The sequence below is a fragment of the Chinchilla lanigera genome, unplaced genomic scaffold (assembly GCF_000276665.1).
Source record: "Chinchilla lanigera isolate Chin_1 unplaced genomic scaffold, ChiLan1.0 scaffold00033, whole genome shotgun sequence".
NCBI lineage: Eukaryota > Metazoa > Chordata > Mammalia > Rodentia > Chinchillidae > Chinchilla > Chinchilla lanigera.
Genome location: NW_004955434.1, coordinates 15,032,268 through 15,052,541, shown reverse-complemented (window position 1 = coordinate 15,052,541; position 20,274 = coordinate 15,032,268). Strand labels below are relative to the sequence as shown.

Genomic DNA, 20,274 nt, shown 5'->3' with positions numbered 1-20,274 from the left:
AAAATGCACTAAAAGGAAGAATAATGCAACCCTGGTAATATCAAGCAAATTAATTACAATAGTGTCATCCAAGACAAAAGAAACATCAACATACTATGAGATCAGGTTATGTGCCACCCGTAATGCTAGAGAAGAAACCCACCAATATAGTGTAAACATTAAGACAATCACTAAATTTAGTTAAGATGTACTAAACCTAACAGCTACATCTCTGTTAAATGTAGACAATAATTCAACTATACTTTTGTAGAGTTCATTATCCAAAGATTAGTAAAGCTTTTTGCTCATTCTGTTGAAGATACAGGCAGGTCAACATGAGGAAATGCAAAAAGGGAACAATGAAACCTTAAACTATATGGTATGAGTAGGAGAGAGAAGTGGAGAAAAGGATTGTAGGAGGTACCAGAAAAGTGTTTACAAAATTAGGTAAAGGTGAGAAAAAAACTGAGGAGAGATAGAAGATAAAAGGGAAAAAGAAATCATATGGAGAACAGAAATAAGAGAAGAAATTCAAGAGAGAAAAATTTAAAGGGAGATAATTAAAACATATACAGACAGAAAAAATAAGAAAAAGTGAAAGCTGTCTCTCACTCAGGCCTTATGGAAGGGTAACCCTGTGAGCCCTGAAGCCATTCTACTGCAGCTCTGTATCCCAGTATTTATTCTACCCTTGTCCCGAATGCTGTCCAACAAATCACAGTCTGCAGGGCTAAGGCAGAGACTTGGCGTGCAGTCACTAATCAACTATTGCGTGTTGAAGGACTCCCACAGGAGTGAAATCCCACACAGTCCCTCAGATTACAGAAAGAGCCTGTTGATTCCACCACCACTTTTCTTCCTGAGACTCCTTGGGATCTCCAGCACTCAGTTTATCTCTGTGGGTTCAAGCTACCTTTCCCGTGAGCTGCGTGGCAGGAGCCAGGGAAAATGTGCAGACTATGTCTTCTTCTTTACATTGTGTTCCGTCACTTACATTTCTCTACAACTTTAATTTTCCATCCAGATCCTTCCTGGCTCCCAAGATTCTATTTCACCTTTTTATTTCTTCCCCAAGTTACTGGCTTCTCAGTGTGTGGATTCTGAATCACAGAGAAGCTGAGCTGTTGTCATTCACCACCCCACCTTTCTTTCCACTTGATACTGTTTTAAGTGTTAATTACATCTGGAGGCCAGGGATATAGCTCAGTGGTATAAGCGCCTGCCTGGCAGGTGCAAGGTCCTGAGTTCGATTTCCAGTACCTAAACAATAAAAAATAAACAGAATTAATTCATAAAACTATTCAAAAAAATAGATGTGTCAATTACATCTGCAGGGATCCTATTTGCCAATAAAATAATATTCCTAGGAACCAGGAGTTAGCACATCAGTGCGTTTCATGTTAGAAGGAGGAAGCACATTCCCAGTATAAAATTATACAATGCTGGGGCTGGGGATTTAGCTCAGCGGCAAAAGCGCCTGCCTGGCAAGCGCAAGGTCGTGAGTTCGGTTCCCAGTACCGGAGAAAAACCACAAAAAAAAAAAAAAAAAAAAAAAATTATACAATGTTAAATGCTGAAAGGAAAATTAAATAGATTAAAAAAGAATATTCAGAATAGCAAAGTGTCTGTACATCGTGGATACTTTATTGTTGTTCACCCCTATTTCTCCCTTCATATCATGAATAATGTTATAATACTCAATGAAGTTAGAGTCATGATGTTTACCTTTTTTATATTATGCTTCTTATAAATTCTTTTAGGAGAAATTGTGAGACTTTGAAATTTAATGCTCAGTACCGTTCAGTGTATATTTCCTTGTTATCTTGTTCTACAGAGGTCAGAATTTTTCATGGGTTTTGAATTATTTCACCATACATCAAATCACAGAAAAGTGCTGGTCATACAAATGATTGTTTATAGTGTCACAAAAGAATTTTATTAGGTGAAGAGGCAAACATATCTCTTGTAAAATCTATTTTTGCCTCAAATTCATTTAAATAGTTCATGTATCCTCTCCACACATAGATAAATAAATATGTATTGTATTTTCAACTCACACCTTAGATAGGGTTTAACACTTATCTTGAACCCCCATTAATTTATGATTTAACTAACAGCTTTGTGTTCATTTTTGTACATGTGTGACAGAGGTGTTTTCACTTTACTAGAAGCCTGAATATCCAATACAGCTCTAAATATACTTTGGTGAGTACAGAGATGAAAGAGATGAAGTCCTTTAACATCTCATTATCCTTCACATGGTACCTGACACATATGAGGAAAGTAACTGAACACCAAACGTTTATTATTTTTGACTTAAAGGAAAATTCACAGGAAGAATCCAAGGGATAATTTCTCAGCAAAAAAAAGTATGTAATTAAATACTTCTTTAAGTGACAAGATTAAAGATTGCCATGTAGAATAACATCATGTCTTAGGATTTAACAACTGAGCGTACAATGGGTCCATATCACTTGGAATTGTCGCTGCAGCACCATGAGGGAATCTGTTTTAGTGAAAGCCAAGTCACTGTGAACATAAGCCATGGCAGTGTGCTTCAGGAGAAACTAGAGAAAGGTATCTGAAAACATTTAGAGAGATATGCATTTTCAAATGTTCTTCTAATATGCACAAAACTCTAAAGCGTGACTCTGCCATAGCTGCATACAGCTGAGAATAAAAACTGGCAAATATTTATTAGTTCCATAGCAATGTGGAGAAATTGGAGGCTCCGGACGATGCCTTGGCCATGGGTACACCAAATTAACATCTGAACCCTGATCAGCTCTTTCCAAGACAAAGTCAGAAAGGTTGGTTTAGAAAAATTTCACCATCAGCAGAAGTGAGAAAATACCCTTACCAACCTGGTAGGAAAAGCTGAGGCATACTGTGATGCAAATCTCACTCTGGCCACTGGGCCATGCAATCAAGAAGGAAACTCCAGCACTTAATTTCCCCCTGAGGAAAGGAAAAATTGGAACACACTAACCCAGCCTATGTGTAAGTCTCTCCCAACAAGACTTTCATTCACCTACCTCTGAGAGCAGGATTGGAAACATCCCAGTCTCCCCAGGTCACAGCAGAAGCTTAGCAACTTTGTATGGGTGCAGGTCCCTTTAAGGGGTTTCCTCTCTGAGCATAAGGGTGAAAAAGGGGCAAATACTCAAACCTCCTACTGTCCTCTCTTGGAGGGCTTTGTCAGTTCACTGTGCCAACTGCTGCTACTAAGAGTTGAACTTCAAAGTGACCTAACTCAGGGAAATCCTGAGCCATTGACCAACAGGTCACTATGAGTTCTAATGAGAAGATAACATTTCTGAGGCCTTTTTTCCACTTGATTTTACTACTTTACTTTCAACTTCCCTTTCACTTGTTTGAATTTCTTTCTCAGTTCCCTCCTTTGGTAACTGCAGTCTATCAATTTCTCCAGAAGAGAGTTTGTTCTTGCAGTGAGTATCCCTGTGTTTATAGCTACCACCCAAGGGACTGCAAACTGAACTTGCAATTCTGAGAATCAGTGGGAAGAGACACAAGTGAATCTCCCGAGAAAAAAAAGACCAAAAATAGGGGCACAAATGAGTCCATGAGTTACAGCCCCAGAAAACAGTATGGAGAAGAGGGCAGAACACAGAGCTCTTCATCTCCATCATCCCCCTCAAAAGAGGACTTTTCACATTTTCACAGGAGACACTTGAAACATAAGGCTGTCTATTCTCAACATTCCTGTTTTATATACTTGAAACTTTATACAGAAAACTAAGGTAAGAGAAAGAAATAAATGAGACCAGAAAGCAAGTAAAACTATTCCCATTTGTACATGTTATAGTTCTTTAGATAAAAGATCCCAAGCATCCCACTACAAAACTTTTAAACGTGGAATATCCGAAATCAACACCAAAAATCAATATGGTTCTTTTGAGAAATAAATGAGGAATACAAGTCAATACTAATATCTTTAAAAAGTACCCAAGAATCAACCTACCCATGGATGTGAAATGTTTCAAAAATGATAATATATAATACAAAAGAAAGATAATGTAGAAGACATTAGGAAATAGAAAGACTTCTGTTAATCATGGATTGCCAGAACTAATAGTGTTAAAGTGGCAGTAGCACCAGAATTAATCTACAGGTTCAGACAAGCCTTATTAAAATATCATCTTTCCTCACAAAGCTACAAAAAAATTCCTAAAATTCACACAGAAGCAAAAATGAGGCAGAGTCGCCAAAGCAATCCTGAGCAAAAATAGAAATGCTTGAGGCAACACAATATCCAATTTCAGGTTCTGCTTGAAAGCTATAACAACAAAACAACATAGTACTAAAATAAAAATAGGCATGCAGACTAATGGAATAGAACAGAACAAAGGAAAACAACCTGTGTGCACCTAAAGTCATCTGATTTTAGACAAACAACCCAAAATATACGTTGGAGAAGATTTAGCCTGTTTAACAACTGGTGTGGGGAAACATGAATACGCACATGCAGATACCCTACCTCATCATCCTGTAGTAAAAATCAATCTTAAAAAATGAAAAGACTTGGGGCTGGGGATTTAGCTCAGTGGCACAGCACTTACCTGGCAAGCCCAAGGTCCTGAGTTTGATTCCCGGTACCAGAAAAAAAAAAAAAAAGACTTAAACATAAAATTAAGAAAACATAAACCTACGAGATGATACCAGGGGAGAACCACTTGAAGTTATAGGCACAGGAAAATATTGAAAGGACTCCAATAATAAGAAATAACATCAAGAATAGGTGAACTGGATTACATCAAATGGAAGACTTGCACAACAAAGGAAATAATTAACGGAATAAAAGGACAATTTACAAAAAAGATGATCTTTGCTAGCTGCTCATCTGATAGAGAACTGACACCTAAAAGATGTAAATGTCTGTGTTTGTTTATCTGAGTATCCAAATTGAGGTTATCAATATGTAATACAACAGCCATTGTTAATTTCCTTTCACCTTGTCTGAGATTCTTTATTGCTTGTATTTTTTTGTGTGTGTTAATTGCTAAATGGACATGCGTTTGTTAAGATGTTTTCATTCTTTTATCTTTAAAATAAAAAAGGAAAAAAATCAATAATTCAAATAATCTAAAAAATAATGAGCAAGGTAATTGAATAGATTTTTCTATGAGAAGTACAAATGGCCAGTAAATACACAAACACATTTCCAATATTTTAATCCATTACGGGAATGTAAACCAAAAGCATTTTGAGATTGCATCTCACCCCATTCAGAATGGCCGTCACCAATATTTCATAAAGAAATTAGTTTTAGCAACTATGTAAGCAGTGAGGAGCCTTCCACAGTTTTTATTAATGTAAAGCAGTATGGTAATTAGTACTTACCAAAAAACAACTACAAATAGGAGTACCATTGGATCTAGCTGTATCATTCTTTGATATATCCTGAAAGAATTAAAGACAGCACACCATAGTGATTCATAAATAACCATGTTCATAGGAGCAGAGTTCAAAATACATGTGTTATTCAGCCATAAAGAAGAATGAAATGTTATCATTTGCAGGAAAAATAAATGGATGGAAACAGAGACCACCATGTTCAGCTAAATAAGACATGTTCAGAAAGTTAAATATCACATAATTTCTCTTATGTGAGTAAAATGAAAGGAAGAAAGAAAAAAGTAGAAAGAAAGAAAAAGAAAAGAAAAAAAGGCAGGCAGAATGAAGAAAAATGAGCAATGCTAGAAACTAGAGGGCAGATTTTTGGACATGAGGATGGGGTTGGGGGAGGGCAGAGAACAGAGAATGGGAAGTAATATGATTGAAAAGGATCAGGATATACTGTGCACATTTCCCAAAATAAAGTTAATAATGATATATCACTAATATAGTACTCAAATTATTTACTGCTAAAGAAGTCTTTGGGATTTTCCCATGTAGATACACTTTTGGAGCATTAAAACCTTAAACATAAGATTAAGAAAATTACAAAACACTATCACATTATAAAATAACCCATTCTCAAAATCCTTAAACTTTCCATTTGTAGTCACAAAAAACAGAAAGAAATGACATCTTCATTATGTAAATAAAAACTGTAATTCACACTTCTATATTAACAATTGATTCTACTTTTAAAATGATTGCTACTATTTCTCCTGCAATTTGGATTTTGTTCATAAAGTCTTTGCCTACACCAATGTTGTCAAGAGTTCTCCCTAGTCTATCTTCCAGCAAATTTAGAGAGTCTGCTTTAATATTTAGATATTTGATCCGTTTTTCTTTTAGATTAGTGCGTGGTGAAAGATATGGGTCTAGTTTTAATGTTCAGCATGTGAAAAGTCAATTTTTATAGTACCTTTTATTAAAAAGGCTATATTTCTTCCCTTGAACGTGTTTGGCACCTTTGTAAAAAGTAAGATAGCTAAGTATGGCTGGAGTTGTTTCTGTATCTTCTAGTGTGTTTCATTGGTTCTCAGATCTGTTTTTTTTTTTTTTTTTTTTTTTTTTTTTTGTTTTTTTTTTTTTTTTTTTTGGCAGTACTATGCTGTTTTTATCATAGTAGCTTTGTAGTATAATTTCAAGTCATGGAATGTGGTTCCCCCTGCCTTTGCCTGGTTGCCCAAATTGCGATTGTTATTCTAGATCTCTTCTGTTTCCACAAGAATTTTATGATTGTTTTCTCTATTTCTATGAGATATGCTGTTTGAATTTTGATTGGGATTGCAATAAATCATTATATCAATTTTGGAAGTACGGCAGTTTCCACTATATTGGTTCTTCCTACCCAAGAGCAAAGGAACACAATCAACAACTGGGATCTTATGTTGTTAATAAGCTTTTCCACAGCAAGAGAAACAACCAACAGAGTGCAGAGACAACACACAATGTGGAAAAATAATTTGCCAGCTGTTCCTCAGACAAATAACTACTACATAGAATATATAAAGAACTCAAAAAAATCACCCCCATTTAAAAATACCACCCAAAAATAGTTATCTGAAACAAACATACACTCCTTAGATGAAGAAGTAAGAACAACAAATAGCTATATGAAAAAAATATTCACATCATACACTTCTTAGATGAAGAAGTAAGAACAGCAAATAACTATATGAAAAAATATTGACATCATTGGTCATTTGAGAAATGCAAATGTTAAACAACTCTGAGATTCCATCTCACCCCCGGAAGAATGGCTGTCATCAAAAAATCAACCAATAACAAATGCTGGAGAGGCTGTGGGTAAAAAGAACGGTTTTTGACTTTGATGGGAGTGCAGACTGGTACAATCACTATGGAAATTTGTATGGAGATTCCTCCAAAAACGGGGATTGGAGGTCCCATTTGACCCAGGTATTCCCTTTCTTGGCATCTTCCCAGAAGAATTAAAAACATCATTTCACAGTGATATATGTACACTCATGTTTATAGAGACACAGTTTGTAATAGTTAAATCTTAGAAACAGCCCAAATGCCCACAAACTGACGATTGGGTAAAGAAGATGTGGGGGTTTTTTGTACATTGGATTACTACTTTTCCATGAAGAAGGATAAGCTTGAGACATTTTTAGGTAAATGCATGCACCTTGAGGCCACATTCTTAAGTGAAATAAATTGGACACACATGAGTAAAGACTGCATTGTTTCTCTGGTGTGAAAAACTGAAAGTGTAAACAAGAACCAAAATATAAAATGGATATTGTGAAATAGGAAGAATATGTCCAAATGGGAAGGGGATCTAGGAAAGAGGGAGGGGAAAGGAAGGAAGGGAAAAGAAAACAATGATCAAAGAAGAAGAAGAAAAATGACAACAATGCTTTTGTGAATAGGAAGGGGAAGAGGGACCGAGGGAAAGGTGAGGAATGGGGAAAATGAATCAAATTATATCATGTACAGGTGCAAGTTCCCTATAATTAAGGTAATCATTATGTGTACCTAAAACATACAAATAAACTTAGTAAAAAATGATTGCTATTAACATAGGACTTTACCCGGTCATGGTGTTACACTCCTCCAAACTTCATACCTTGAAGAGTGTGCAAGGATGACTGCAGGTTAGAGTCACTCTGGTCAACTTCGTGAATTAGTGAACCCATGTCTTATAAATGGAGGGCAATGTGGCAAAGATCCTGGGGTCAAGTCCCAAAATGGAGAATAAAAAAAAAGCAAGTTTATGACCTTAATATTATTTTGATTTTGAGAAAATACCAATAAAGTAGTGAAAAATTATTACTGGGGCTTCTTCACGTTTATTATCTTTGATATCATTATTGCAGTGTAGATAACATACATTTACCTGAGGGGAAATAGTCTGCAAAGTCATCTGGTTTGATGTAGGGTTTATAATGTGGAGCTATCAAATAAGATCAGATTATTTTATTGAAAAGAAAAATTTCATCACCCTGAGTTACATTACCTCTGGTGTAAGGTAAGAAAAGAATATTGTCATACAGATCAACAGGGTAAGCTGATAGGCAATGATGTTTTTGATACCTACTTTCAAGGCTGAGCGTCTCCCAGCTAGACCTTATTTTCAGCAGAGCATGGTATACATACCTAAATCACTGAACTCTGAAAAAACATACTTGTTGAAGTCCCTAACTCAGGATGGTTCAGCACTGTTAATCGTTCCTGCCAATCTTACCTAGACACCTAATGAGAGGCTCGAGACTGTAGAACACTTCCTTAGTAAACGGAAAGCCTGAGTCCGTCTGGGTGCTTTTTAGTTTCCCTGTTGCTTAAGCACCAATGTTTTGCTCATGACTTTTTTGCTTCTGCTGGCATGGACCTTACCTCAGCACATTTTTCTGTTATCTTCAATAAATGTAACTGGTTTTCTTTCAGCATTAGAAGTAAACTTACAATTCTTTGCTCATTGTACACAAGAGTTTGAAATCTATCTTTTGGATCTATTCCATGTTTTAAAAGGACTGACTGTTAAAATAGAAACAGTTAACATGCTGGAAGACAAAATGGATAAAACTTTGGAATTCTTAGGCATAGGTAAGGGCTTTCTGAACATAACCTTAGTTGCACAGGGAATAGTTCTGGGCATTACCAAGCAGGATGGTATCAAATTTAAAAAAGCTTCTTCACAGCAAAAGAAACAACCTACAGAGTAAATAAACAACCTTCAGGATGGGAACAAGTTTTGCCATTTATTCCTCAGACAAAGGAATCATATCTAGAATATATAAGAAGCTAAAATATTAGACTCCCTGAAGTAAAAGATCCAATAAAAACTGGGCAACTGAAATAGATATTTCACAGAAATACTAATGATTAACGTATACATGAAGTAATGTTCAATATTGCTGACCATCAGAGATATGCAAATTAAAACAACACTGAGATTCCAGCAAACCCAAGCAAAATAGTCTGTATCAAGAAATGAAATAACAAATGCCACAGGGAAGATGGAACCTTAAACTAGTGCAACTAGTATGGTTATCAGCGTGGACATGCCACAAAAAAGTCTGAAACTAAAAATTTCGTTTGACCAAGATATTCTCCTGTAGATATCATCCTCTAAAAGTTAAGAGACATTATATTCTGGAATAATGAATACTTATGTCCATCAATAGATGAATGGATAAAGAAAATGTGGTATTTACACTTGAGAGTGGCACTTTAGCATAAAGAAAAACAAATGAGTAATTTGTAGACAAAGGGATGCACCTTGAGACCATAATATTAAGTAAATAAATCAGAGATGGCTTTGCAGATGTTGCTACTTTCCCCTTTAGTCCTTTGCTGTCCACCATGCTCAACCCCACCACGTTCTTTGACATCATTGCCCATGGCAAGCCCTTAGGCCATGTCTCAGTCAAACTGTTTGCAAAGTTCCAAAGACAGCAGAAAACTTTCATGCCTTGAACACAGGAGAAAAATGATTGTTTATAAGGGTTCCTGCTTTCAGAGAATTATTCCAGGATTTGTGTGCCAGGGTAGCAACATCACAGGTCACAAGAGCGCTGGCAGCAAGTTCACCTATGGGGAGAAATTTGATGATGGGAGCTGCATCCTGAAGCACACAGGTCCTGGCATCTTGTCCACGGCAAGTGCTGGACCAAACGCAAACGGTTCCCGGTTTTTCACCTGCATTGCCAAGACCAAGGTTGGAGAGCAAGCACATGATTTTCAGGAAGGTGAAAGAGGGCATTTACACTGGGTAAGGCACAGAGTGATTCAGGTCCAGGAACCGCAAGACCAGTAAGAAGATCACTGTCACCAACTAGGCACAACTCTAACACAAATGACTTGTGTGTATCACAGCCACCAGACCATTACTTTAGCTCAGGAGAGCACCCTGCACCCCTTGCTCACAGTTCCCCATCATGTCTGCTCTTTCTGCAGTTCTTTGGCTTCCGTATTTCCTTTGTTTTCCTCTAAATGTAGCTGGATTGCAGAGTTTATGGTTATCAATAAAAACTAAACAATGAAAAAAGTATCTGACACACAAGCTTACCTATCACATGCTTCTCTTATAGTACAAATAAAGGGCAAGATAGAAGACAGACGATAGGAAGTAGGGAGATAGATCTCTATCAAAGGAAAGGTGGCTTAAAAGGTGGTGGTAAGATAGATGAGAAAAGACGTACCATGTGTCATATACGTATACCAACCCGCACATGGAGTGGAAACGTTATGCACTGCAAACATCACCCAAAAAAGGAGGGCATGAAAAGATAGGTGGAGTGGGAAGGGGAAGATGGGAAAAGGGCTGAAAAGTAGAATATAGATATTTGATATACATGTACCACCTCCCCACAAGGAATGCAAACATGATGCATTAGAATGCAGTTCCACTGGTCCAAACACCAAGCACAGCACAAAATGTGAGAAATGTAATAGACAGAGCTCGTGCTGGTGTATCTGGGTTCACAGGAATTCAAAAAGAGCAGTGACAGGTGGGAAATGAATGTGACTCCATTGCTAGAATAATCATACCATAAAAAGTGAGCAGTAGTTATTCATTACGGTCTGAGATTCAAAATGTAGTTGATGATAATCTTAGTTAACCAACTGTTACAGAATAGGAAATTACCTATAATACACCCCTACTATGCATTTTTTTCATTTATGAAGTTTCCTTTTTAGCTGTGCCGGTTGAACTTAAATTGATAGCTTTATATATACTTTTTTAATTTGCCAAGTTTTGTAGTTCATCGTTCCATCATTTCCAATTCTGGGGCACAGAGAAGTAGAGAGTTTTAATTTGTCTTATTCACATTTTGCAAATTAGATGACATGAACATACTTTATCACTATGGTGATTGTGTGTTAGTACTATTTATATATAAAAACTTGAAACTTATTTAATATAATAAGGAATATTTTTGAAGTACATCTGCATTTGTTTTTTCTTGTTTGTTTATTTGTTTTGGTTTTTTTTGGTACCAGGAATCAAACTCATGACCTCACATTTGTCGAGCAGGTGCTTGCACCACTGAACTATATCTCCAGCCTCTATATCTGCATTTGTGAGTCAAAATATTTCTTGAGATGTTAGTTCTTGTATGATTGTATATACAGAGGTGAGGCCTTATAGTTCTTGATTAAACTTTTCCAAGGTCATATTTTCCATCATGGTATTTCAGGTGGCTGAATCTATAGAGCTGAATGCACACAATCACCAACTACAATACAATTGAATTTTAATTTTACTTATTTCTGGTTTGTCTAGTTATAACAATTATCTCTACATGACATTGTTAGTATATTTCAGGGTTTAAACTTCCAAAATCATGAATGTTATGGCAGATTTCATTATACAAAATGGACCATTAAATATTATTCTCATATTTTTATGTTTCTCAAATAAATCCCTTTAAAACATGAACAAAGGAAATACCTTTTACATAATTTGATTTTTTTGTGGAATTTTATGTGAAGGAATTTAATCTTTTGGGATTTTTTTATGTTACTAATTTTAAACTTTTGGGATGGTAATCTCACATTTCAACTTTTGGGATGCTGACATTTGGGGCTTAAATCTGTATTAAATAATGACACTTAGGATTGTGTCTTTCTGGACTGCAGATCAAATTCAATGCAATGTGTTCACCTGTATTTGCTCTGTATCTTTGACCAAGTTAATTGATATATTGTCTCTTTTTATAATCTTTGAATAAACATATTAGTGCACAGAAAATAACTTCCATGGATCTTGATTGTGATTATGTTGATTCTACAGTAAAGTTTGAAACAACTGACATTCATTTTTTGATATTGACTCTTCCAATCATTGAACAGAAAATTTATTTTTATTTCTTTTATTCCTTTTATCATATTTTAAAAGTTTTCCTAGAGAATTAATGTATTCATGTTGTTATATGTGTACCTAAGTATTTTGGGAGTGTTAATTTAAGTGGTATCTTATTTTTAATTTCATGTCAGTCTTTGTTGATATGTACAAAAGCAACTGACTTTTGTAGTAAATTTGTGTTTCATTGATTTGTGCTCTAAACGTTATTTCTTTTCTTCCTGTCCTGCATATAATTTGACATTCTTTGTCTTGTTATTTTAAATGTTTATTACTAATATTTAGAGTTCCATTGTTTTCTGATCTATATATGCATTCTTATAATTCTACTCTTCTATTTTTATTTCACAGACACATTTTGATAAGTTGCATTTTCATTTTGTTCACCATAACTTTTAATTTTTTTCTTGAGATTTCTTCTTTGAATTATGCAATATGAGAAGATTTTGTTTAATTGCCATCTACTTTGGAGTTTTTGCTTATTTCTCTGTTAATTTTTCTTAATTTAATTCTATTATGAAGTTAAAGTATATATTGTATAACTTATATTCTTTTAAACTTACTCTGATATGTTTAGTCCCAGAAATGTAGTATATTTTAGAGAATATTGCATATGACTAAAAGGATAATTTGTATTCTGATGTTTTGGGTTAAGTATAAATAAATGTAAATAAATGTAAATTAGACCCAATTGATTGATTATACTCTAGTTTAGTTCTTTCCTCATTAATGTTTTGTTTGTAATATCTGTCCTTATTACTAATTTGACCTACACCAGTGGATTTATGTTTATTTCTCCTTGTCTTGCCTTTTCATTGCACTAATGTTAGGCAAAAGATTTATGTATTGTTATGTCTTATGACAGAATTTATCTTTTAATCATTATCTAATGTCTCTTTTTATTTCCAATAATTTTCATTGCTCAGTATTGCTAGTCGTAAATGAACAAAACTATTTCAGCTTAATAAAATTGTTTTAACGTGCTGTATCTTTTATTTTTGGTAGTAGGAATAAACACAGGGCCATGTGCTTGTCAGGCAAGTGCTGTACTGTTGAGCTACATCCCTGGCCCAAAATCTTATATCTTTCTTTATCCCTCCCCTTTATTTTTCTATGCTACTTCATTTTTGCAGTGGTTTCTGGTAGTGTTATAGTCCACACCTATATGTCCTATGAAAGCCTCCTGCTTATAGGTGGGGATTTGGAGAAATGATTGGGTCATGGTGGCATGATGCTTATCAGTCAATGAAAGAGCCCACCAATGCTTTAGTAGCTCAATGTGATGTCGGGAGGTGAAGCCTTATTATGACTTATATATAGATGGCCCCATAAAGCCTCATGTGCTCATAGGTCAGGCTTTTCAGAGGTGACTGGATATGGCATATGTGATACTGGGATTAAGTGTGTGATGCTAGAATTCAGAGTGTGATTACTAAATTTGTCCACTGAATAATTTGGCATAGTTCTGGGTGTTGATAATGGGAAGGTCCAACCTGGGTGTGGGTAGCATCATCCAAAAGGCAGGTAACCTGAATGGATAAAATGAGACAGACAGAAGGCAGGCCCACTGTGCTTCTTTATTACTTTGTTGCTTGGCTGCCTTCTGCCTGTCATGAATGTTTTTCCTCTTCAATGCCCCAGCTACCCCACCCTGCCTTGGAGCCAACAAACTCTACACTGAAACCTCTATAAAGTGAACTATAAGAAACTTTTCCTCTTTAACTTGGGGTCTTAGATATTTTGTCTCAGCAATGAGAAAAGTAACTAAATCAAGCCTTGTTGGGGGAGGTGGGTCACTGTGGGTGTACCCTGGATAGACATATCTCCCTCTCCTCTTCTTAGATCTCAGTCTAATTCTTGTCTTCCATGTCATGAACAACCCTCCTCTGCCATCCCCTTCTGCCATGTCACTCCACCTGGGAACCAGTCGACTATGTACCAAAACCTCCACAAAATTTCATCCTTTAAACTGTGGGTGTGCAGTATTGTGTCAACACAAGAAAGTATGGCAGGAAGGCAGTGTATAAATGAGTTTTCTTGTTTTACAGTTCTGAGAATTGAAGCTATTAACTAACTAATGCTATGTAAGTGTACATTTACCAAACAACATCTTCAGCCTGAATCATATACTTTTGAAATGTCTGACAATCTCTGTCTTTTAACAAATATATTTAATCCACTTATATTTAAAGTGATTATTGACAATACTTATTTTTGAAAAACAATAGATAAATAGTTCTATAAAATTATTGCCATTTAATATATGAGAATGAAAGTATGAACTTATAAATTATGTTCACTTTTAGTTAAAAACAGTAAGAATTCCTTACTAAAATTCAAATATGTTAGAATAATTTTTTTGAAATAATACTTTCCAGAACTATGTGACACATAAGATATGATGTAATGGTAGTCAGTTGTAGCCTTACTGATGAAAATATTCTGTCACCTCTCAGACAATAACACATGCAAAAAAAGACATCCAATGTATATTTATGTTATTAAGATTAATATATTGATTTTTTTAAACAAAGATGGACACGATTGTGAAGAAAACATCTATACTATTCTCAAAATCAAAGCTATGAAAAATTTTTGACATAGAAGGTGTGTGTTGCAAGGTAAGATTCATAACAGCAGAAAGAATACCCCAGGAACAGTACAAGGGTAGCGCCTCTGAGATCCCGGCAGACAAACTGCCCTGGAACCACACAGAAGCACTCAATACAGGTATAAATTACAACAGCCATTATCCAGATCATTTGCATTGTGTGCTTAATCCTGAATATTTAGGACACTCAAATGTGATTTGAAATAAACAGCCATTCTACAGGGTAATAGGTCTTGGAAATGCTCACTGCCTGTGGCTTCGTTTCCTGATCAGCCCAATGGAAGGCAGGCATCATCTACCATCCAACTGGCCCATAATTCAGAACATCGGCAGCCCCAACCCAGCAACAATAGCAAATATCAAATAGCAAAGCCCAATCTGACCTTATATATAAATTTAGTAATGATAAGCTTAAGCTTCTGGATTCATACCAAAAGGAAGGAGCAAAGAAATGTCACAATGAACAGAAATATTACACTAACATTTATTTCCATGTAATGTACACTATATAATACTTATATTGACAAAGATGATGTTCAATTTGCATATATTTTCTTACAGTTTTCTTAATTTTAATTTTTCAGTAAAGATTTCTAGATATTTTCAAAATTTTCTACATATTAATAATTATTTTAAGATTTTGCTTAACCTAATGGCCTATTCTTTCTTTCTTTCTTATGGTTTTTTTGTGAGTATTGGTTACGAGGAGATTTGACCACATAAAATGCATTTCATAAATACATATTACATACTATAATCACAGAAATACATTACTGTAGTATTTAGAGAAAAACTGTTTCATTTTGTTCATTATCCTTATTTATGTTATAAATATATATTGAAATTTATTTCTATGTGATGACTCAAAATTAACGTCAATATACTGCAGTACGAATAATCACCTCAGTGTTTCAAACTTAGGAAATGACACCTGCCCTATTTCCATTCATCAGTTCTAGACATAGGCTCATCTTTGACCTTCTATCATTTCTTCACTGGGTCTCGTATATTTCATCCTTTGGATGTGTCCATCTTGTTGGTCTATCAAGCTTGTACTAATTCATGCAACTTGAGTCTCTTTCCTGCAAATGCAATGCAAGTTTGTCCAATTAACAACTTCCTCATTTTGCCCTCAGTTCTGCACATTTCCTTTCCTGATTCTCCTTATGACCTTACTCTACCAACTGTGCGTTGTCATCTGACTTTCCACTCTCTTGGCCTCCAGCCTTCGAATCACAGAAGGCTTCGCTTCATTCTTACACATTCCATGTCTTCTGCACTGAGAAGGTTATTGGAAAGTTGGCTGGCACTACTATGGTTTATTCCCCAGTGAAGTGAGTGAAGTGTTAAACTTGTAGACACCATATATCACCATATATATATATATTTTTTTTTTTTTTGAGCAAAGGTCTCACTCTACAGTTTAGACTTCCCTTGAATTGTATAGCTCAGACTGACCTTAAAGTCATGGCAATCATTTTGTCTCAGCATCCCAAGTGATAGGGTTATAGGAGCACACAGACACAAACAGTCTGGTTGTACAATATATTTGATGAATACATAAATGTTGAAAGCTATTTTATATTCAACATATATTAAACGTAAAATATATATATACTATCACAAAAATACATCTACAACTTATGTTACTAAACAATTTGTATTTTTACACTAATATCAGGAATATGGTATGAAAGTTCATATCATCAGAATTATGTGAAATTGCTCCATATTGCAGAGATATTATTTTAGAAAAAACATTCATAAATATAACAGTAATATATATTTTTATACTATTGAGAATTGAACCCAGAGCCTTTGCTGTGATCTACATTTACAGTCCAATTTCTGAAAGGTTTTCATCATGTTAAACTGTTAAAATAAATGAAAAGTATATTCCTTAAATGGTAGATCATTCATTTAAGAAAAGCTGAAATAAATGAGGCAGAAATGAAAATATAAGAAATATGTCAGTTTTACTGTATAAAGAATGTGTTAGCTGATATATCACATCTGATAAAATAAATGTACATTGTAGGAAATATATTTTTATGTTTTATAAATAAATATTGATTTATAAAGAAAAAGCAACGATTTTATTGAATAATACTTATAAATACAATTGGAACAGTATACTTAGAAAAATAAATATACTATATTAGAAAAAGAGGTTGGAGATTTAGCTCAGTGGTCCTGCACCTGCCTGACAAGTGCAAAGTCACAAGTTTGATTTCCGGTATGGGAAAATAAACAACAACAAAAAATATATATTAGAAAAATGAACACAAATAAATAAAATTAATCTTTACAATAAACAGGAAGGAACTATGACAAAACAGGTATAAAAATCAATGAAATGACAGAAGAAAAGTTTTAAAATAAAAAAGCTATTTATGAACAGAAAATCATAAAAATTTATTTTTTAGAAAAAAAATATATATAAACTGAAAATATTTAAATTGAGAAATTAGTAAAGTGTCTAAGCCAGTGTAGTAATATATTGTAAAATTTTAATTAGTAAGTTTTGATTTGAGCTAAAATTTATCGATAAACAATGGACAGAACATAATCCATGATGATGGGGATTAATGAGAAAATATTTGCAGAATGTGTGATTCTTAGTAAAAGTTTTTTCATATACAAAGCTATTTAAAGAAAATGCAAGTGCCTCACAAGGAAAAATAAAGAAATAATGAACACAGATCCAGAAAGAAAATAATGCTACATGAAAATTGTCAAACCGGTGGAGAAGTATTACTCCTTATTAATAACCATGGAAATGCAAATAAAGTAGTTGTAGAAAGTTATCTAAAAGAGATCATATTTGGAAAATTTGAAAGAAAGAATAATTTCTATATTCATAAAAACATGGAAAAAATCAGCCTTAAGATAGTCTGGACTGACAGTCTTTTGGGCATCCAGCTGCAAAATGTGTTTCAAAATGTAAAATATGCACTATTCATGACTTGTACTGTATTTCTAGAAATTCCTCTTGAGTTGATAATTGGACAAGTGAGTGAAAATATATTTATCAGAAAAAATATTGCAAGAATACTTAAAGCAGGAGGAAAAACTATAATCAAGATGAGATCATAATCTTTTAGTGTTTATTTTTTATCACTAATTATTTAGAGTACATAGTGATAATATTCCCTGTGGGGGAATTCGAACATACACTGAACACATTTTAATTTTTTTTCACCCTTCCCTCTCTCTTTCCTTCTCTCTCTCAAGTGCTTTATGCCCCTGCAATTTGAGGAAGATCTAGCTCCTTAATTCCTAGGAAGAGAGAATTCTTACTTATTCTTATTCCCATTTTTGATAGTACTATATATATATATGTTACATATTGAAAACACTCAGCTTGAAGAATTGGTACATGTACATAGTGCATCTCAATCATTTCTACTTCCTCTTCCTCTACTCTCCTTCCTGGCTGTCCAAATCACTTAATCCCCTTACTTTCTTTCCAAATTCATCTCTCTGTTTACTATTATTCATCTTTCATTTTTCTTCTAAATTATTTACACTTTGATTTTTTGATATGAGAAGTTACTATTATTTTTCTTCTTAATCTGATTCACTTCACTAATAATTATGATATCAAGGTACAACCCTTTTCCTACAAACGACACACATTTTTCATTCTTTAAGATTATGTGGTACTCTTATATATATTTCTTTATCCATTCTTGCTTTGATGGGCATGTAGGCTGTCTCCAACATTCAGCTATGCTTAGTTGTGCTGCTATAAATGCAGGCATGTAGGAAAGGATAATTCTTGATAATAATATTGATAAAAGCAAATGACCAAATACACAGTTAATGTACATTCATACATTGAAGTGTCATGCATTCTTTAAAGACAAATTATGATAGGACATTCTCCATTACCATTCATGTGTCTGAATTTTCTTGAAAGACACAATCCAGAAGAGCATTTACAGTTAATATACATAATCAATATGAACAATAAAATGTAAAACTTTTTTGTGTACTACACGTTTTCACCAACTTCAGAACTTTTAAGTGCCTGCATTTTTTATTTTTTATTTTTTATTTTTGCATTTTTTAGTTGAACTTTTACAAGTCATTTTGTCTATGAATGATGCTGTCCTAGTAGGGCTGCAACAAAAAAGGGGATTTTCCAAATACAGTAAAGCAAGCATATCCTATAGTGTTTTCATTTAGAAATAAATGCCATGCAGACTGAGACTACATATATTTAAAATACAATGTGTTTAAAAAGCAAAGAAAAACCAGATTCTGAATGACTAATTGTGAATAGGTGATAAATGATTGAGAAGATCAATACGCTTACCTTGATTTAGCATTATATAATTTACATAAATGAAACCTGATAATGTATGAATATGTGGAATTTTTATGTTTTGTCTGTTAAAGTAAATTTAATTTACTTTTTAAATAAACCAAGTCGTTATTCCCAAGTCTAGGCACCAATATTACTAGAATGGGTAGTCTAATTTGCAAGCATTGATTTTCAAGGCAGTCACTTTGCTCATGGCCATGTGCAAGTGTGTTCCAAGATTCTGTATCTAAAGATGGAGTCTTTCAAAAGGAAATGCTGATGAACTAGACAATTTATTCAGGTCTTTTATTTTGTTCTGGTCTTGTATGGTATTATTTTGAAAGTTTTAAATTTTTATTTGAAATTAAGTTTACATTTTTCATAGCAAAACATAAATCATTTCTGCATTAGCACATTAAAAATATTTTCATTCCAATATCTTGTTATATAATTTAAGCATTAATACAAACCTGAAAGTTGAGAGGAAAATGTTACACATAATGAGGTTCACAGCTAAAACAACTAAAGTTTATATAATGAGATTCACAGCTCAATGTGTCCTTAATGTGGAAACTTTTTAGTGATGAAGGTACATACATGATGTGCTTCCTGTTATTTAGTCCGTTATTAGTATCTTAGTTCTTAACTAAGAGAAAGCACTACTTGCATTCTTAAAATAACTCCTGAGACATTTCAAAAGAAATCTGATGGTAGGCATTACCTTTAGAGTTTATTCCACAAAGCTGTGAAAACAGTGACAGATACCTACCTTTTATTTAGATATGTTTTGCGTAAGTGCTAACAAAACCAACATTCTTGATATTCAGAATTCTGCAGAATCATAAAAGTTAACATGAAACATATTGGCAAATATTAAACACTGGAATTATTTCAATTTTCAATAAATGCATGTTAACAGATTTAGTAGGATGTGATGCTGTAAATAAGTAATTTGTTTATATATATATGTTCCAAAATATTTGCCATAGCCACTATTAATTTTATAGACTTTTGCTCAAACCCTCCCATAATTTTAATAAAATTATATTTTATTTTATTTATTTATTTATTTATTTATTTATTTTGGGGTCTTTTTGAGACCTGAACTCATGACCTTGCGCTTGCCAGGCA

The 20,274-nt window shown here is 34.0% G+C and overlaps 1 pseudogene; it reads left to right on the top strand.

Annotated features, from left to right (window-relative positions):
• The first annotated feature begins 9,720 nt into the window (after positions 1 to 9,720).
• On the top strand, positions 9,721 to 10,196 carry LOC102012571 (annotated as a pseudogene).
• Positions 10,197 to 20,274: the final 10,078 nt, after the last annotated feature.